Here is a 22,312-nt window from a genome sequence, read left to right as displayed (position 1 = left end):
AAAATCTGAAATAAATTTGGAATTCGAATGAAAAGCCGCCCTCAATTCCCTAAATTGCTTGAGGAATCACTTTCAAATTTGTCCTTGAGTGTGGAAACTGGCTTTGAAATTCTCTTGGAAGATGTTTTGTAAGTTTGCAATTTTGAACTTTTTCTCTTAGGCAAATTTTATAGAGTTTTGAACCTTTTCAACACGGGCAAATTTTATCTTGATTTCAACCTTTTTTTGCTTTATTCATCAACACTTAACCAAAATTTTCAAATTCTTCCTCTTTTCTTATCCCCTTGGGCGGATTTCCTATGGTCTTGTGGATAATCCTTGTTGCTTGGAGAGATTTTCCATGTTCCTAGGCATACTTGATGCTTGGCAATCAAGGAATTTCTTCCTTAGGCATTGGATGTTCTTCCTGTTTGAACAAGGATTTTCACCAAGCAATCCACGACGAACTTTCCTCTTGATTGCAAATTTTCCTATGTTGCCTTACTTGGCCAAAAAAAATTCAAATCTCTCCACTTTCACCTTGGGCGAATTTTCTCTTTGCTTTTGACCATTGCTTTAATTATTTTAATCCACCTCAGCTTAACCAAATTTTTCCTTCTCAACTTGGGTGAACTTCTTGTTCTCCACACTTGCTTTAGTCAAACTTCTTCTTTATCCACCAAGGGCAGACTTCATGATGACTAATGTAATGTTCCCATTTGGGATTTTGCCTTAATGTAGTCCTGAGATAACAATTTTAACTTAAACTGAGTTGTAATATGATAATAAACATAAGTTCATCAGAACTAAATACATTTCATCACAATTCTTAACTTAAAATTCCTTAAAATTCCAAGAGTAGTTTGGAGGATAGAACTTATCTCCTAATTTGGCAGATGGACTTATCCAATGTCTTATTCTACTATGCTCTAATATGCAAACATTCTTTTTTATAAAACTTATATAAATGCTTCAAAAGTCTGCTCCCAAAATTATTTATAGATCTTCCATGCTGTCCCAACAACCCTTTAAACCATTGCTGACTCTTACTGTTGAATACTGTTGAATACTGTTGAACATGTTTTACTGCAGCCTTTATCTGATTGGTATCTCATAATTAGTGGAGAATGGGTAAAAAAACACAAATAATTTTCCCAAACAAAAATCTTCAATCTACAGCAGTTCGTTGACTCCTCTTAAACCTTTGTTGACCCTTTTGATAATGCAGATTGCTCAAATCACAATCAATAATCTGCAAGACTTAAGAGGGGCTGAAATAAAAACCACAACCAATATTCCAAACTCTCCCAAATGGGTCCCATTCCATTTTAGTGGAGCTGTTGCAAATAACACACAAAAATTGTGGAATCTTTCCTAATGCTGCAGTCACCGTATGAGGGTCCATCTACTATAGGAATCAGAATGACAAAATATTCATCTGCTGATTGTTTGGGAATTCTTTTATTATAAGAATCTTGAAAATTTATTGTGTGGGCCCCAAAGCACTTTGACAAGCTTATTCCCATACTAATAAATCTAAATTTCTATTGCAGTCTTCTTACTTTAATTCTGATATCTGTCAGATCTAAAGACCCCCACGTGGAATTCCTCTCTTATAATCTGCTTCCACATCACAAGATAATTATAAATGATGCTGAATTAAGATATGTTTTCTGAGTGCTGCTTGAGTCAAATAGAATAATCAAATCTGATTAGGTATTTCACATATATATATATCTGCTGTAGCCTCTTAACATATTAATTAGCGCATATTATAATTGCTGCTGTCTGGAGATGTATTCATGTCCAATAATAACTAAACTTGTGGGATTCTCACCGCTGCCTTCCTAATTTCCCCCATCTGAATTCCATATTCCTCCTTATAAATACGGATTTCTAGTGAAGAGATATATCCTTTGCTCAAGGAACACCTCCCTTTTCATTAATACGTGGCACACCTAATATTCCTATTCTGTAAGTACGTTGAAGCCATCCTTTCATAAATCGTGGATGCTTGACCATGTCTTTCCATAACTATTCATTTTTAAAAATAAACAAACTTACGTTTAAATTACTTCTTTTTATAATTGTTGGCACATATAATGAGTTGAATCTTATTGGTAACAAACCAATCAACGCCTAAGCATTGATGTCTTGGTTGGAAATCGAAAATATTGAGTCTGGTGTAGCGGACTTCCACTTCTGTGTATAATACTTCTGCAGTCATATGAGGCTTACACCGACACTTACTTATGAGAAATAATTTTGTTAATCTTAGAGTAATCCTCTGTCAGTCTGAATCTTTTTACTACTATAGATATTAATCGTGCCTTCTTTAGATGGATTGAGGCCTCATTAATCTAATAGATGCTGCTACTTAGACTTGACCATCTTTATTATTGTAAAATTTATATTATTATTTGATAAATATGAAATTAGTACTAATATTTAATAAATATAAACTATATATTAAATCCTGTTTATTATTGTTATTAAGAATTTATTTAGTTTATTCTATTCATTTATTTGGTTATATACATATATTTTTATATTTTAATTATATTATTATTTATTATTAAATTCTATTTTAGAGCGGCATTATCATGTTTTGATTGTTTAGATGGGGACATCACAACTTAGGATAATTCTCTCATGCCTTGGCAGACTTAACGTGTGGTTGAGGAACTTCTCTAGCATGCTTGGGTGATCCTCATACTTGGCCAAAGGATTTTCTTGGTTTAAAAGGGTGACCTAGCATTTGGATAGGAAAATTTCCATGTGAATATCATCTTGACTCAAGTCTTTCTTGCTATCCGCCAACACTTAGCCATATTTTCTTTCATTCTCCTTTGGCGAACTTCACCTTGGGTAAGGAATTCTTCAATGCCTTGGGCGGACTTGGTAGGAAGACAAGGAAATTCTTCCTAAGGCAGGGCGGACTTGGATGTGGCATGAGGAATTCATGCTTGGAGAAGGGCGGACTTCAGCATAGATTGGAAATTTTCACCATGTTACCACACTTAGCCAAAATTCTGTACTTTTTCTTTTCTCAAAGTACCAACACTTTTCTCACCCACTCCTAGGGTGGACTTTGCTAGCAGTTGAGGAACTTTTTATGTGTCTTGGGCAGGCTTTGCGTGAGATTAGGAATTTCCTTCTTTCCCAAGGGACTTTCATGATTTGGACAAGGAATTTCTTGATCCAATCTCCAGACTTAGGGATTTTTCTTGTGATCTTCAATTAGCTTTTTTGGAAATTATCCTCTAGATTCAAAAGTTTGTTTTGGATGAATTCTCCTTAACATCTTTCCTACCTTGACGACCACCTGCGTTCTTGGAAAAAGCAAAAAGCAACATTCTATTTCTAGAAAAAAACAACTTTCTATTTTCAAGAAAAAAAGCAGACCGAAAAAGCAGGTTCCCGGATTGGCCTCAAAATGCCAAAAAACAAAACTTTCTGAATTTAGAAAAAAGCAAAAAAGTAAAATTTTCTAAAAATAGGAAGTTGTGGAAATTGACCCCAAGAAATTGCGATTTTACTCCTTCGACCTATCTGAGCACATTTGTAGCATCAAAACACTCTTTCCACCATTCCTTCAGTTCACTAATTTTGGTGACTCCTCCAAATTTTAAAAAACTTGACTCATTTGCAGAGGTGAGAGACTGGAGACAAAACCCTAAGACGCCAAAACACTACCCTAAAAAGAAAAAACAAGGGGGTCCCCATTTGCAATGGGGCGATGTGTGAAAACATCACAACACAACGCCTCTGTTTTTTGGGATGGATTGTTATATCTTACTGTGTGATAAACTCAGATGCTTATTGCCTTATGATCTCAATCAGATCTGTATTCGATATTTATTTCCAATAGATATCTAATGTCTTAATTTCCTTGCTGTACATATTTCTTATTCTCTCTATTTCCCTTTATCATTCTCTTTTTACATGTCCTCCACAATGGGAAGGGTCATAACCCTTTGTCTTTAAAAGGCACCAACCGCTGTCCTTTCACTTGATTGCTGTAGTTAAAGGTATAATTGCTGTTGTTAAGGGAAATAAGGGTCGCTTCATGCAAGATTAACATTTCTTAAAGAAAGCGCTGCATTTACAGACTTAATCTGTTGCTTCCTTAATCTTAGTTGCTATTAATATATTAATGATCTGCTATTCTATTAATATATTCTGTATCCTTCGATGATGATAAAACTGTGGGCTATATCCGCCTTCGATTGATATGTTGTTCTGGTTATATATCCTCAAGAGATGGTGGAAGGTTGTGTCTTTATTTGGTCACAACCCTCCCAGGAGTAATGCCCCTTCCCTCATATCTTCTGCCCCTTAATTAAATCAATTATTGTTATGGTCCTTAACAACCCGTTCTTTGCCTTGACAAATCCGGGCATTATTCCTTGTAGAGGGTGTTGTATGATGGAAAAGAGTCTTGTCTAGGCTGACTGCTCATCCAATGAATTCTTCGATCTGCTGTTGTGTTGACTTATATAAGGATCACTGTATATTCTTATGTATTGATCTGCCTTCTCATTACTACTTATGACGATAATTAGGGCTTAATCTATTGATTCCCACAGAAAATTGTGAAGTCTTACAAAGTAAGAATTTTCTGAATTATATATATCTGAACTCATCCTAAGGACGATGTGGAAAAATGTAATTAAGGCTGGGGCATGACATCTTGCAAAAGCATGGACTGTAAGAAAAATTGATGATATGCACAATTTATTAGAACAGGATGCAGAATTTGGTCAAGTTATATTAAGAGGCAGACCTGATGTAGATCCACATGAGATAGAAGAAATAATTTTTTGATCAATGATCCATAAAAATAAATCTTCATTTGTTTGAGAGATTTTCCCCTGTTTTATATTTTTAAGTTACATATTGTAGCATATAACTGGGTAGTTGAACTATTTTAGTGCATTTGTGTATTTATATGGACTTGGAGACATGTAGTTGATAGTATATTAATCTGTCAAAGTTTCAAGAATATCTGGGTAATGCTACCTGTGAAGCTTGTCTTACCCTGGTATTGATAAATTGAGATTCACATCCTGTTATAATAATAAATAATCTCGGCTGTTTTTCATTCAAATCATTTTCAAATCTGCATTTTGTCAAGAAGTAGTAGATATTTATGTTGGTGGTATTTCTTTGTTTATATGGTGTTTTTTTTTTTGGTAGTGATTAATCTGCTATTTTTTAATAATATCTGGAAATACCGCCTCTGCAAACTTAAGCTTGTATTGCCCTAAATTTGATAAATATAGATTACACATTCTGTTATGATCATTAAATATCAATGAAATGTCTCGTTTTGTTAAGAATCTTTTTTTTCTTCCAAATACACAGTACGTATGCACAACACTAGCAAGATTTTATGTAAAGAGAGATGGTAAAAATAGTTTTAATGACACACCATATTTCAAAATTGCAGTACATAAATGAATGAAATGCTGATTTTGAGAATCTTTGCACTCAATTTAAAGTAGCAAATACCTGCATCAGATGTGTTGTTAGCAAATAACGGCAATTTTAATCAGGGATAAATAAAGAAGACTGTTAACAACTTAAGTTTTGGGCATTTGCTAGCTGCAAACCTGTTGCAAGAAGCACCTGTTTTCATTCTTGCTGCATATAGAATAAGTAAGCTATGCGTGATGGCAGAGATAAGGAACCTGAATGGAAATTAAGTTAATTTTGATTCCTAGAGATACTTGGATATTACTTGTAAAATCTTATTTATAATATATATAATAATTGACAGCATTTACTTGTATCCCAGTTGCTAGTAATGGTTCTAGCGAATTGTTTGTAGAGAGAGACAAATCAAAACTAAGTCCAAGTAAAAGATGATTTTGGATTGCGTCACTTGCAGCATTTTGCAAGTAGCAGTTACCTTCTATCTGACAAAAATAATTGCATTGACACAACCATGCCTCAACCTTCTACACAAAGAAAGTCTCAGCTACAAATTGCAATATGAGTTTTGTCATTAATAGAGTCCCTTATCAATAAAAGTAATAATGTAAATTTTTTTTTTAATACAAGTTTATTTACAATATTTTATAATGACCCATTATTTATACATGGTGTGTGAATGATGTTCAGATTCGATCTGCTGTGTCAATTAAATATTGCTTACAAAAATCATTTTATATATCTTCTCTTCATTAAGGAGCAAAGGTTTGTGTTCTTATTGCCTAAAATTCAGTTTTATCAGAATTACAGCCATTGTATCTTAAACTTATTTTTTATTCAATACAAGTCACAAACAGTTTCTTCCTTAACAGATTTGTGCAATCTATTTCTAGGAAATCTCCTCGTGGGTGACTGATGTTTGCTAGACCGTGGTAGCATAAGCAAGAACATCTGAGAACTTTTTATCTTTTTATTTGTTAATTTTCTTTATTCTTCATTTTCAGAAATATGATTTACAATCATTGTATTGCTCTCATATTTAGATGTTAATAAAGGATATTAGAAAGATATTTGAAGTACCATCTCTCAAGTTTCAGAACTCCTAGATTGACACATTACTTGTGCATTGAAGGTCTATTCTCTGACTTATCAGCAGATGCTAAGCAATGTTGCAAATGTTGGGGTTTTAATGGGTTTGACCAAGTATGATCAAGAAAAGTGCAATACCAGTGCATATTAGACAACCTTTTCACAAGTCTCGAATTTCTTGATACATCCATGGAGTATTGAAGGTTTATTCTCACACTTGTCTGTTAAGATATAGCCCTCGTGAATCTAACTGATGGTAAGTCGGTTATTATCTGGAGAGTGATATACTAATAGAGCATACAGTTCGGAAATTAAACATAAACAAACTAATTGTTATGAACGGTTGCCTCCGTAGGGGCATGTCCATACGTGGCAACTGCCACATATGGACATGTCCCTACGTAGGCAACCTTTCCTCTTGTATTTAAACCGGATTCAATGATGGAGACGGTCAATAACTCACGGCAATCAGTCTTCCAGAATCGCTGTCATTATTCTTCAATCCATATTTCACAACATGGTATCAGAGCCAGCATATTAAGAGAATAAATTAGACAGCCATATTACCCATAAGCATTTATCGGAAGTAAATAACAAATCGACGCAGAGGCTATATACGCAGAGGATATATCCGACTAAGAAAATATTCAAAATGTCAAGTAATATGAGAGTGGAAGATAGACTCGAAGGAGCCTCCAACTTCGTTTCCTGGAAGATATGAATCATTGCCATTCATGAAGAACTAGAATTAGAGTCTTACATAGAAGAAAATCTAGACATGCCAAATGATGAACCAGAGAAATCTACCTGGAAAAGGCGTAATAATAAAGCAAAGAAAATAATTATTGACTCAGTCAAAGATCATATTCTTCCATCTATAGCCAGACTGCCTAAAGCATATGAAGTATTTAAAACCATTAAAAATACATATGAAGTTAACAATGCGAGCAGAATGTTAACCTTGAAACAACAACTTTTAAACATAAAGATGAATAAAGATGATACAATATCTACATACTTTTCAAGGATATCTGAAGTAAAAGACCAATTACAAACTATTGGAAATGAGGTAGATGATCAAGAAATCTCTCTCATAGCCCTAAGAGGATTACCAATTTCATGGGAATCCTACATTCAATGTATTAGCAGAACACCCCCCTTACCCAAATTTGAACAACTTAAGAATGAGTGCATTCAAGAGGAATCTCGACTAATCTCAAGAGGATTAGGGCCAAATAAAGGAGGAGAAATCCAAGCACTTAATACGAATACCTTCAACAAAAAGACAGTTCTCCAAACGGAAGAGAGGAAATAAAAACCATCAGAAAAGAGATATGTCTAAAATTCAGTGTTACAAATGCGACAAATATGGGCACACTCACAGGAATTGTCCAGAAAGGAAGAAAACACAAGCTACTCTAGCCGAAGTCAAAGGAGAAAACTCACTTTTCTTCTTAGCCCTATCAAGCGAAATAAATACAAATAAAAACACTTGGATCGTAGACAATGGAGCATCAAGGCATATAACTGGATTCAGAAATCAGTTTGAAACACTTAACGGGCACTCAAGTGAAGAGGTTACTATTGGAGATAACTCCACATATCCTGTGAAAGGAATTGGGACCTGTACTATCAAACTAAGAAATGGAGTATCTCTACAATTAAAGGATGTTCTGTTTGTACCTGGAATAAAAAGAAATCTAGTCTCAATCTCAGGCCTAGCTGATCAAGGATATCGGGTTACCTTCAATGAAGATAAAGTTCTACTCTGGCCTAAAAATACAAATATCAAAAATGCCATAACAGCAGGTTCAAGAGATGGTAGCCTATACAAACTATGCAGTGATCAAAAGGAAGCACTAAATCTTGAAGTTTCAAATAATAATGAATTATGGCACAAAAGATTAGGACACCTAAGATATAGTGCTCTATCCAACATAAAGAAGATTACTTCAGGACTGCCCCAACTAAAATCTGAACACACAGGCATTTGCAAAGGATGTGCCTTGGGAAAGAATGTCAAAGTTTCTTTTCCCTCAAGCGAGCACAAATCAAAAGTTATTTTAGAACTAATTCACTCAGACCTATGCGGTCCCATGTCAACACCATCCCTAACTGGATCCTTATACTACATAATCTTTGTTGACGACTACTCTCGAAAAACATGGATATATTTTCTAAAGTGCAAAGACTCAAATGAAGTACTATCTAAGTTCAAAGAATTCAAGGCACTAGTAGAAAACCAGTCAGGGAAGAAAATTAAGGTGTTAAGATCCGATAATGGGGGAGAATATACATCTGACAACTTCAAAGACTTTTGTAATTCTGTTGGGATTAAGAGGGAGTATACTGTACCATATAATCCACAACAGAATGGAGTAGCAGAATGAAAGAACAGAACCATAATTGAAGCAGCAAAAGCCATGATGCATGACCAAAACTTACACACTTCATTCTGGGCAGAAGCTTCAAATACAACAGTCTACATTCAAAACAGATGTCCGCACTCAGTTCTAGAAAACATAACTCCTGAAGAAGCTTTTACAGGGAACAAACCAGACTTAAGTCATTTAAGGATATTTGGCTGTCCCGTATATATCCATGTTCCTAAAGAAAAGAGGACAAAACTAGAACCATCCGGAAAAAGAGGTATCTTCATTGGCTATAGTGAAAATACTAAAGGATATCGCATTTACATTCCAAGGAAAAAATCTGTTGAGATAAGTAGAGATGTAAAGTTTGAAGAAAACACTACACTCAAAGAACCTGAGGATGATAACATTACTAAAGAAAAAGAAGATCACATAACTGAGATTGAGAGGGAGAATATCATAGAAAATTCCGAACCTTCAGACACTGAGAGGGAGGACATCATAAGAGCTTCTGAACCTCTTGTTGATGAAAATATTGAAACACTCAATAACAAGAAAAGACCTCTATGGGCAAGGAAAATGATTGAAGAGAATAATGTAGAACCAAATGAAATTTCCAAAGAAAATAAGAGAACAAAAACTCTAAAATGTTATGCTGCACTTCTAACCGAACTCACAAATTCTGAACCAACAAATGTCAGAGAAGCCTTATCAAAACAGGCTTGGAAAGATGCTATGGTTGAAGAATATCAATCTATACTAAAGAATGATGTTTGGGATATAGTGCCTAGACCAAAAGACAAATCAGTTGTCTCATCCAAGTGGTTATTCAAGATCAAATATGCATCTGATGGCAGCATTGAAAAACATAAAGCTCGCTTTGTGGCCAGGGGATTCTCTCAAAAAGCAGGAATTGATTATGAAGAGACATTTGCCCCAGTTGCTCGGTATACGTCAGTAAGAACAATCATTGCAATTGCAGCATCCAAAGGATGGAAAATTCACCAAATGGACGTAAAGACTGCCGTCCTAAATGGTTCAATTGAAGAAGTATATATAGAACAACCAGAAGGATTCACCATACGTGATAAAAATTGCTATGTTTGTAAACTAAAGAAAGCTCTCTATGGGTTAAAACAAGCACCTAGGGCCTGGTATGCAAGGATAGACAACTATCTCTCCAAACTAGGGTACTCCAAGTACCTAGCAGATCCCAACATTTACTTCAAGGTTTCAAATGGCAATATGATTATATTGGTCCTTTACGTGGATGATCTTTTGATAACAGGAGAGGATAATCTCATTGAGAAATGTAAGCAAGATTTGGCAGCAGAATTCGATATGAAGGATCTAGGGCTTCTACATTATTTTCTGGGATTAGAAGTATGGCAGAAGAAAAACTACATCTTCCTAAATCAAGGAAAGTACACCACATATATTCTAACTAGATTTGGGATGATGGAGTGTAAGCCATTAGCTACACCAATGGAAACTAATTTGCACAAGCTGAAAATTGAGGCAGAAGATTCAGAACCTACAGATCCCACACTCTACAGACAAATCGTCGGTTCACTCATGTATTTGGTAAATACTCGTCCTGATATCTGCTATGCTACAAATGTATTAAGTCACTTCATGTTTGAACCTAAGAAGATACATTTAATGGCTGCTAAACACATTTTAAGATATTTACGAGGCACAATCGGACTTGGCTTAAAGTATGAAAATGCTAAGATTCAACTTGAAGGATATTCTAATTCTGATTGGGCCGGAAGTACCACTGACCGTAAAAGTACTACAGGGTGTTGCTTCAGTCTTGGTTCTGCTATGATATCTTGGTTCAACAGAAAACAGTCAGCAGTTGCACAAAGCTCCACCGAAGTAGAATATATGGCAGCCTCCATGGGAGCTCGTGAAGTGGTATGGCTAAGAAAGTTATTATTTGGATTATTTGGAAAAACTTTGAATTCAACAATAATTCACTGTGATAATCAGAGCTGTATCAAGCTCTCAATAAATCCAGTTTTTCACAATCGATCCAAACATATTGAGATCCTTTATCACTACATAAGAGATATGGTAGATCGAAACGTCATAAAACTAGTGTACATCAGTACTGAAGAACAAAATGCTGATATCTTCACCAAGCCACTTGCAAGATTGAAGATAGAATACTTCAGAAGTAAACTTGGTATGACTAGATTATAACTGAGATTATTAGGATGAAATTCCTACCATGTGTAATTTGTTCATGAATAAATAAATAAAATGTATATTGCAATATTCTAACTGTGTTCAAGAAGATGACGATCTTCTTATGTTTAAGGTTACTATTTCAAGGTGACGATCTTGACAATAGTTGACCAAGTGTCAAGATTGATTACATTAAGTTGTTGTCCCGGACTGTGCTGGATATCTTGATCCTAAAGTATGTGATCATCTCATGATTGACTTCTTAAGTGGTTGTCCCGGACTGAGCCGGATATCATGATATTGAGTTTATTGTCATGATAAGACTATATTAAATGTTGTCCCGAATTGTGTTGGAAGTCATGACAGAATATGCTCCCAAGAAAATTACTTAGATCCACTTCTGCTAAGAGGGAGTGTTAAGATATAGCCCTCGTGAATCTAACTGATGGTAAATCGGTTATTATCTGGAGAGTGATATACTAACAGAGCATACAGTTTGGAAATTAAACATAAACAAACTAATTGTTATAAACGGTTGCCTCCGTAGGGGCATGTCCATACGTGGCAACTGCCACATATGGACATGTCCCTACGTAGGCAACCTTTCCTCTTGTATTTAAACCGGATTCAATGATGGAGACGATCAATAACTCACGGCAATCAGTCTTCCAGAATCGCTGTCATTATTCTTCAATCCATATTTCACAACATTGTCAACAGATGCCAAGGAATGTTTGGACTGTGTGGCCCTTCATGGGGTTTGGCCATGCATTAATAGACAGTTTGGCATAAAGTGAGCCTTTCACTTATGGAGTATTGATTATGATAAAAATGCTCTGTATGATCAAGAAAAGTGCAATACCAGTGCATATTAGACAACCTTTTCACATGTCTCCAATTTCTTGATACATCAATGGAGGATTGGAGGTTTATTCTCACACTTGTCAACTGATGCCGAGGAATGTTTGGACCGTGTGGCCCTTCATGGGGTTTGGCCATGCATTAACAGACAGTTTCTGGAGGCATAAAGTGAGCCATTCACTTATGGAGTATTGATTATGATAAAAATTCTCTGCAGATCTCTTTGTTTTTCAGTTAATAGATGGCTTTCCTCCTATTTTCTTTCACTGAATATATTCTATCCAGTCATCCTTCGAGCTGGAAAGGAGTGTTTCTATAAAAAGGCCTATCCCATTACTCAACCTTCAAGTTGCAAAGGAGCATTTCCACATAAGGAATGATTAGTGGATCTAGTTTGTTTTCTCTGTACAAGCCTCTTTTCAAGCATACAAAGAATGATGACAGCTATAGAGTCCCTATGTGGATTCAGGATTTATGTTTGTTGCTTCTTTGCAGACATTTAGGTAGCAGAATATTTAGCCTAGGGAAGTTCCTTGCCAAAATGCATTTATGGAGACTTCTATTTTGGAGAAATACATCTTCTATTACTCCACTGAACATAGAATTACAGCAGTCTAACAGCAGGCATAAAATGGAAGTGTCTTCCTAAGAAAGTGAGAAAAGATAACATTTATGCCTGTGCCTTGGTGTGTAAGAGCTCGACTCTTTTATGGATATGCTTGGAGACGTCTGGTTTGGAGAAATGCATCTTTTATTACTTCATGGAACATAAATTACATCTGTGAAAATGGAATGTTAAACTATTGTATACCAACAAAGATCCAACCACATAAAACCCTAGTTCTACAATTAAGAATCTACCATACACCAATGAAGAACCTAAAACATGCAAATCACAACAAAATAGGAAGATTATACCATTCGCATACTTAGTAGGGTTTAATCTCCATTGATCTTGTTTGATATGATTTCTCTCATATTTTGTATTGTGCACAAGAGCTCAACAAAGAACGGATTGTTGAGCTCTTGTGCACAATACACCTTAGAAAATGGAGGGATAAGTTTAAGAGGTGAAAGGATAAATGGTCGGCTAGGATTAAAGGGTAGGTAGAGAAAATAATAAAATATTAGAGAGGTGGTTTAAGACAAATTAAGACATGAATGACAAGTGTCATGAATAGAAAAAGCTAATGAATTAATTAAATAAATAAAGATCTATTTAATTAATCGAAGAGGTGGGACCAATTAAATAAATATAATATTTATTTAATTTAGGGAAAGGATAATTTAAATAAATAAAAACATCTATTTAAATGAGGAGAGGCTAGAAGAGGATAAGTGAATTAATTAAATAAATAAAATCTATTTAATTAATAGAAGGCTTAGGATACAATAAATAAATAAAATATTTATTTAATTAGGCAAGGACAATTTTACATGTCGACAACATCAGTCTAACATAAAAGGGAAGCAAGCGTCTTCTTAAGAAAGTGAGAAAAGATAACATTTATGTATGTGCCTCAATGTGCAAGAGCTTGACTCTTCTATGGATATGCTTGAATTTGACTTCAACCATGTTGTATTATCTTCATTGATGTTGACGTCTACTTTGTTTTCTCTGTACAAAACTCTTTTCAAAGACATCAGGAATGATGGTAGCAAAAGAACCTATAGAACCCCTGTGTGGATGTAGGATTGATGTTTGTTGCTTCTTTTGCAGATATTTAAGTAGTAGAATGTTTAGTCTAGGGAAGTTCGTTGCTAAAATGCATTTTTTGGAGTTAGGATATGGCACCATTGCTGTCTCTTTCAAGCATGCCCCTACTATAAGTCGTAAAACATAAAGGGGTGGGGCCCCCTACTATCCATAGGGTGGCCAGCTCGCTTCCCTCCCCTTTTTATACGGTTACCCATTCTGTTTGTCCTGAATCGCTGTTAGAAAGGTGTCTGAAATTATGGTTTACCAAACACTGGCTTTTCTTCCATAGAGTAGGGCCCACACCAGTTATATAGGTAGGGGCCATCTCGATTGGGGTAGGATAAGTTCTTGGGGATTGACCAAGCCAATTCAAATTGGTGCTATGCAGGAAACAGTTCCTCCCAATCAATGGACCAATGATGCATGATCTCCCTATCATCAAACAAGGTGGATGGGCCACCTTTAACAGCAGGCATACGAGGGAAGTTTCTTTCAAAGAAAGTGAGAAAAGATAACATTTGCTCCTGCGCCTCATGGTGCTAAGATCTAGACTTCAACCAACATCTTGCTTTAATAAACTCAACTCCCCTAGCATGAGGGAGTGATATTAATGAAAAGTAGCCTTACACAAAGCTTCCGTGAGAAAACATAAGCAGACAGCTGGGGACTGCACCCATATTTTGGAAAATGCTGGACTGCTCCCATTACACATCTTTTAGTAGAATTGTCCTAGCTCCAAAGGATAACTTGTTTTACCAGCTATAGTACAGTGCCATGCAAGATCAGAACCCACATAAATGGAGATTCTTTGAAAGTGATCATGATAGATTGCCTGACTTTGCACCATTAGAGCCCTCCTTGCCTTGTATTCCTCATGAACTCAGTTACTGCATGCCCAAATTGTTATAAGGTTATCAACAATCGACCTGTGCTTACTAAAACCAGTTTTCCCCTTTTTGACAATCCAGTCAACTGGCAATTTAATCTTTCTGACCACTTCATTTTTTAAGAATTTATAGAGACATTAGGTGGGGTAATTGGTTGTCATCCTCCTACCAAAACTGTTGTAGCATCTTTGGGGAATGTTCCATAAGACCGGCATTGGCCTCATATTTCCAACTCCACTAGATTTAATGCACCTTTTGTAAATAGTTGGGTTGACCACGCTGCACATGGAAATCTACCAGAAGACTGGACCAGGAGACTGTTCAACAGTAGCCTTTAAGCCCCACAGCTATATTGTCCTAAAGATAAAAACCCTCTTGCAGGTTTTGACTTTATGTGAAAAGACTTATTTGACCAGCTTTATTGCAGTGTCACACAATGTTAAGATATCACTTTGGTGAAGATTCTTTGAAACTGATTGTGAAAGATGACCCAAATTTGCATCTCATTCTCATAAAGGATTTGTCTGGCATCTCACAGAGCAAAGTTTGCTCTGATTTTTTGTTTTTCTCCTTGTGTATTAGATCTAGAACTTATAATAGATGCATCCCCTTTATGGTTTCATCCGTACACTGCACATGCCCCTTAATTCCAGCTTCCCTTGCCTTGTATTACTTATTAACTCGTTTTGGCACCTTCTCTGGAGGTCCTCTCATGTAGTTATAAGATTATCAGAGATCAACTAACTTTTTAATAAAACTAGTCTGCTTCTTTTTGACTATCCAGCCATTTGGATAATTAATCCTTCTGGTCAATGCCTATTGCTGAAAATTTGTAGGAAATGTTGAGGATGGTAACTTGGTGCCATCTTCCTACCAACTGACATTTGGCATTGTTAGGGATAAGCTTTATAGGACCTTCCTTAACCTCTCATATTTTCACTTCTGATTGGCTTGAGCATATTTTGAAAAAAAAGTCTGATTACATTCATCTCTTTTAGAACTCCACAATGTGACTGATGGGGTCAGGATGATGCCCGATAGTAGTTTCCAATTGCCACAGCTGATTCCTTTTAAAGGAAAAAAACCCTCTCACAGGTATCGATTCACCTGAGGGATGAATTCTTTCTTTAAAGATAAGAACCCATTTAAGTGAAGTTTCTTTGAAGGTGGTTATGATTCATGGAAGATACTGGACTTGCACATCATTCTCAGGAATAGCTTCTAAGGGTCTTATATAAATAAAAATTATCTCGGATGTATGTTTTATCCCATGATACTGGAAATAGAACTAAGTTACATCCTCTTCATCCATCCACTGCATTTACCCTCAGGTTTTGCCCCTCTTTACCTTGTATTCCTCAGAAAATCAGGTTACTGTATTTGCCCTCAAGCTTTGCCCCCCTTTACCTTGTATTCTTCAGAAAATCAGGTTCTGTTTTTTATTGCTGGCTATCTTTTGATTTGATTCATTGGAAGGGTCAGAGTTTGCCTATTTGTCTATCTTCCTGTAATTGGAGGAGGACCGGAGTTGCTTTTCTTTCCTTGATCTATCAATCATCCTGCTTCCTACTCTTGCTGAATGGTTGTCTCCTCTGGAGTTCCCAACCTCAGTCACCTACTGGAGGAGGCACAAAATGCCAAATAATATCAGTATCTCTTCTACACTCTGCTGTCTCGAGAGACAATTAGTTCTCTTTTCAGCTATTGGAATTTTTGCTTGCTTTGGTGAGATGGGATCTAATCTGGCGAAGGAAATATCTAGTAGTAAAAACTTACGTTTTGAATGGTTTTTAACTTCTTAAACATTTATTGGGAACAAAGTCATAGACATTACATCAGCTTTGAAAGTCTGAAATCCTAGTTTGGTTTCACGTTCCAATGAATTATAGAAATGCTCATTTTGCAGTCTTTTGCTTTATGATTGATGTGGTCATGCATGCCTTCGTTTTTTGCAGTGGCAGCTGATTGATTGAATTATATTTATTATTTGTCCATATGAATGTGAATTCCAGCATAAGCTCATAATCTATTTTAGTATACAGTACTGTACCATACAATAAATTAATCGTTTACAGAAAGCTTCATATCCCACTTATATTATTATTCTGTTCAGTCTGATAAATATTAAATTTACCCCTTATTTTATTATTCTGTTAACTGTCTGATAAATAATAATTTTGTTGTGTTTGCTCAGCAGGTGTCTTCGCGCTTGATATGGAGTTGAAGATTTTTTTGGGTTTTATGTCACCAGGATCCATTGTGTCACAGGATTCGATTTAGGCATACCATTAAGTGTGATCACTTTGGACTGGTATAGATTTAAGGAGGAAGAAGAAATATATAATTCTATCAAGACTCATCAGGTAACAAAGTCGTGGATGTCTTTGTCACCTTTAGGAGATGATCACAAAATCACCTGTACATTTTTAAAAGACATCCATATGGGTTGAAAGAAAGACAATTGCTGCAATTAAGGCCGGCCATCACCTTAAAAGCAATTTCTCTCCACAGGTGTTCTTTGTCTATCATGGCTACAGGATAAGAAGTGCTCAATGTTCTACACTCCAGCCTTTCACATGGCATTGATAAGCAAGAAGAGGTTGAGAACTTCGTGACCTCCTTTGTTCTGTTCATACTGAATGAACAGATTTAAGCCATGTTCTGTACTATTAATTGTTGATTGAATGGATGTATTATATGATCTCTTTTTTAGTTCTGATGCCCTGAATTTGTTAGAAAAAATTGAGTTGTAAAATTAAATTTGAATTGTTGTCAAATGCTATTTCCTTGAAGTCGGAGTGATTCCTAGCTTGTCATTACAGGTGTAAGATCAGCTGCTATCCAATCTGTAGTTCAGTTCAAATAAGCATACTGTTGACAGCCAGTTATCTTTTTAACAACTTTAGAGAAGGCTTTGATAATTACGATCCTTTGGTATTATGGATATCTTCTGGTATGCCTTTTTAAGTTGATCATAAAGTATAGGTTCAAGACCTTTAAGTATCTTTTGTTTTGTAGTGGAGTATTACCATTCTTTTAAATGAGTTGCATAGGGTGGAACACTCCTGTGCACTAAATGGAGCAAATGCTTAGAGCATTAATGGATGCCTAGAGAAGTTTGTGTTCAAGAACTCGAATAATTTTAGATAGCTGAAAGAAAATGATCCAGCCAGTCATTAGCTTAGTAGTGTATTGGTCCCTACTCGCAGTAAGAAAATTTCTGTACCTTATATGTGGTGGATTTTTGTTACTTGCCACAGTGGATATCTGGAATTACAACACCTGCCTGGAATTTAATTGGACACTTTTCATGCATTTGCACTGATCAATATCGATAAGGAGTACTGGGTTTGTCTAACTCTTCTTGTCATCAACATGAATATTGATATGGATTGGAATGGAATGTCTTCATTGTAAATGTGCTGATGGACCTTGCTATTAAATACATATCAATATTACATGGGAAAACTTGTGATAGTTCGTAATTCCTTATTTGTCACTGAAAATGGTGCATGGTTTTTGAAATTTAGTTAATGTACTGATTCCAGTTTCTCACACATTGTGTACTGCCATAATATAATACTATTTGCAGACTGCCTCACAAAATGTTTAAATATAATGTTATTAAGGAAATAAAACAACCCGAAAACTTGTGATAGTTATTAATTTCTTATTCGTCTTGTAAAGGGCGCATGGTTTTTCAATTTATTAGTTAATGTGCTGTTCCTGTTTCTCTCATTTTGTACTGCAATAATATAATAGTATTTGCAGATTGCCTCACAAAATATTTAAATATAATGTTGTAAGGAAATAAAACAACCCTATATAATTTTGTAGGCTGGATAACTGCAAACAAGAGAATAATAAATAAATTACCCTGGATAAAAGCATTGGATTTAGACGTGTACTTGATCAAATCTGAGACATGAATAAAATGACAAATAAATGTGAACTTGGTGTTTGAGAGGAGATTGAACTCGCTGTGATAGACAACGGTTATTTGATTTTTTAAGTTGGATCTGTTATGAACAAATTGAGATGATTGTGTTCTGTGATCTGTAATTGTTTTCTGAATATGGGTCAATCCTGAATCTGCAGCCTTGATCCCCACGTTTGTGGGTCTGAACCAAATGGCATGATTCTAAACCATAATATTCCAATCTTTGGTACTTGTAATTAAGATTTTCCTGATGTTTCTACTTGCAATGAAAATCTTGGTGGCATTAAATAACAGCAGTCGAACTTGTGCTAGAGATGGGAATTTGGCTTGTTCCTCTCTATGCTTAAATCAAATTCTATTGATTGGTTTAATGATTTTCTTTTAGTTTAAAGCAACAATTAACAAATGTAAATTGATGTGATTGGGCAATGGAATGACCTAGCGCAAGAACTAGGGTTTTGGAGTTTGTTGATAAAGGATTTGATGCAATCAGAATAATTGGTGCTTAATATTTGCTATGGCAAGGGTACGACTGGTTGTGAGTGGCAAGAACAGTAGAGTGAATGATTTGGTTCAACCTCAAACATTAAATTTGGACAAATTTGACTTAGGGTAATAATTGGATTTAGATTTTGATAAAAATGGGTCAATCTTGCACGTGCGACTTGAAATAGTTGAAGGCAACACTATTGCTTTTTAACCTAGTATAGGAATGGTATTTTGGGATGTTGGATTTGTTTCAAGGTAGGTTAAATTCTATTTTAGATTGACTTAGCTTGGCGCTAATATTAAATTTGGATTTTGGAGAAGTATGCCAATTTTGCATATGCAACCTTGAATTGAGAATCCTTGTACTTTTAATTTGATAGATCTATTTTAGATTGACTTAGCTTGGCGCTAATATTAAATTTGGATTTTGGAGAAGTATGCCAATTTTGCATATGCAACCTTGAATTGAGAATCCTTGTACTTTTAATTTGATAGATCTATTTTAGATTGACTTAGCTTGGCGCTAATATTAAATTTGGATTTTGGAGAAGTATGCCAATTTTGCATATGCAACCTTGAATTGAGAATCCTTGTACTTTTAATTTGATAGACATAATGATATTTTAAGGTGTGGATTTTTTTTAACACGAGTTTCATCTTATTCTGTATGTCAATTTGAGTATTTAAGTGAGTACAATTTAGGACTATATACTAAGGATGCCCATACAGTTTGCAAAATGGTATGTACGTTGCACATTTACATTTTACCCTCACTTGTTAGGAGCTTGCCTTCCAAATATTATCATATAGAAGTGATAAAATGTCAAAAGAATAGTTTTTAGGAAATAGTTTCAAATATCCTTATATTGATGAATTGGGAATGTGTATTGCATAGCTCTTAACCAATTTTGTTGTGTTTCTTCTTGCCTTGTTTTGTTCTACATGTCTCCAATTTGCATTTGACTAGCCTAAGTTTATAATTGATCTAAGAAATTTTAATTGGGTTAATCATGCTTGGATTGTGCTCATGGATATTGTGTTGACCCCCTCTCATATTGTAATCAAATAGCCTAGTTGAAAAAACAAAAAATTGACCAATTGTGAAAATTATCAGAATGAGTTTCGGTGCCTCGTGCCATCATGCCTTCAATTTGATCTTGATACCTACTTTAATATTTGAAAAAATTGGCTGTCATGTTTGTTGCCTAGTCAAAGTTTTGAGGTATTTTGTCCTTGCATTCCTTTCCTATCACTCTTGAAACCTTGCCTCGAGGCCTTGCATTTTGCCCAAGTTTGGTGGTTGTCAAGCTTTTAGGTTGTTGAGGATTCCTTTACACTCATGCCTCAAAGCATCCTCGATCCTCAAAGTCCAAAGTGTATTCTTGGTTGTGTTATTTTGTCGACCTTTTTAGGCTATTGGGATTTCCCTTATGTGTATACCTTTAATGAGTTCCTTCTAATCCCTAAAGTCCAAAATATGAGGTCATGCGAATCAACTAACTATCAATTTTGTTAGCCTTTTAAACTTCAATGCACAAAAAAAAGTGACCCGCTATGGCTAGAAGAAGAGAGTGATCAAATTTGGGAAATAACTTCAAACAATAGTAAGGGTAATGTTACTCATTATGGGGCAAAATTATTGAGCGTATGTAGTTTGTACACAATGGTCCTATGTAAAGGTATGAAGGCATGACCAAAATTAGGAAACATCACTTGTAAAATGTACAATGGTCAAAGTGTTGTAGACTATGTTATCTATTTACAAGATCACATTTCAAGAGTAATGGATTTAATGATAGCAGAATGCCCAATAGGGCTAAGTTTATATCATAATCCAATATATAAAAAACTGGACATTCATATAAACATGCAATAGGGTGAACAAATCCATCCTAAATAAAAGAAAGCACCCTCATGGAGGAGAATCCTTATGACTCGAGAATTAAAAACTCTTCAAGGTTGCGCTCAAACGGTCTATTAAGGAATAAAAAATAATTCAAATTATTTGATATATCATCTTGTGGGCAAGGATATGTAGCTTCCTTGATTCACAAAGCTTTAGTCAAGTGCAAGAGGACTAGATCTAAAAGATAAGCAAATAATTCTTTCTCGACATATTCTTGGTTTGATGATGAGTGCAAGTTAGCAAAAAGAAATTTGTGAGAAGATGGGATGGACAAGGAAAGTAAGAGTACAAAAAATTGTTAAGGTGTAAAAAAGAAAAATATGTGAACATAAGAAGGGTAGAGCTAATTGCCTTGGAAAACAAAACTCCAAAAGATTCTAGAAAGAGTTGCAACAAAAGAGAAAACAAATAGAAAATAGTATCACGAGATGTTAATGGCTTGAATATGCAAAGATGTTATATGAGCGTAGTCAAAATAAATAGGAAACCCCAGTAATCAATGACACTACTACACTTTTTATCATTGAAGATATCAAACATGGCATAAAAAGGTTGGCAGGGGGAAGGCACATGATATAGATGGGTTGCAAGCACAATATTTAAAATGTCCTTGCACCTCATATCAATTGCATCTTCAATAATGTCACTTGAGGGTTTCCCAGAAAATTGGACAACCCATGTTGTGTTCCCTCTTCACAAAAGTTGTGATATAAATAAATCATCAAATTTACCGCACTATTATAGTCAACCCCCTCCTTGGGAAGCTTTTTGGAAGCATGATTGAACACATGATTAGTAGTTAGGTAGAAATAGAAGGAAAAAGAGCCAAATGATAGACTAATTTTAGACCAAAACATTCCACCATCGATCATGGTGTTAACCTTAAGTTCTTGGTTGAAAAAATATGGAATACACAAGGGGGCAATTTGCTACTTTGTAGACTTTAGAAAAGTCTTCGATATGGTACCACGTGAAATTTTTTGGAATAGAATGGAGGAATTTGAGTTCCAAATATGCTTAGAGTTGCGGTACATAGGCTATATGAGTAGGTCAAGGCTAAATTCAGAACCTTAGATGGAATGTCAGAATGTTTTGACAATGATATTGGTGTTAAACAAGGCTACCCACTCTCCTCAATGTTGTTTGGGCTATATATTGATAAGTTAGAAGAATGGCTAAACAAAACTAGTAGAGAAGGAGTTTAGTTGGCTAATTATATAATAAAGCTACTTCTATATGCAAATGACCTCATCCTAATTGCTATAACAACAAATGGCCTGAGGGAACACTTGAAGACACTTAAAACTTTTTGTCAAGAAGTAGGGATGCAAGTGAACATTAGCAAGACGAAAGTGATGATCTCCTCTTTGAGAAGAATAAAAAGACATTATGATTTTCTTTTTTAAGGCAGTCCATTGGAAGTGGTGAATGAGTACAAATATTTTGGGCTCAATTTTTCAC

At 35.3% G+C, this 22,312-nt stretch overlaps 1 protein-coding gene across 4 annotated transcripts in view; it reads left to right on the top strand.

Annotated features, from left to right (window-relative positions):
• The window catches only part of LOC131064454 (transcription factor GTE4), a 52,599-nt gene extending 35,137 nt beyond the window's left edge, over positions 1–17,462 (top strand). For 3 of the 4 annotated variants that reach the window (XR_009111273.2, XM_057998601.2, XM_057998600.2), the window contains one exon: positions 16,714–17,462. The gene's annotated coding sequence lies outside the window, so the exon portion shown is untranslated. Of the gene's footprint in view, positions 1–16,710 lie in introns of all 4 variants that reach the window. The other variant, XM_057998603.2, reaches the window with a different exon arrangement.
• Positions 17,463–22,312: the final 4,850 nt, after the last annotated feature.

Source organism: Cryptomeria japonica, chromosome 2, assembly GCF_030272615.1.
Source record: "Cryptomeria japonica chromosome 2, Sugi_1.0, whole genome shotgun sequence".
In the NCBI taxonomy this organism is placed as follows: domain Eukaryota; kingdom Viridiplantae; phylum Streptophyta; class Pinopsida; order Cupressales; family Cupressaceae; genus Cryptomeria; species Cryptomeria japonica.
Note: the sequence above shows the minus strand (reverse complement) of the source record. Positions and strands in the feature narration are given on the sequence as shown.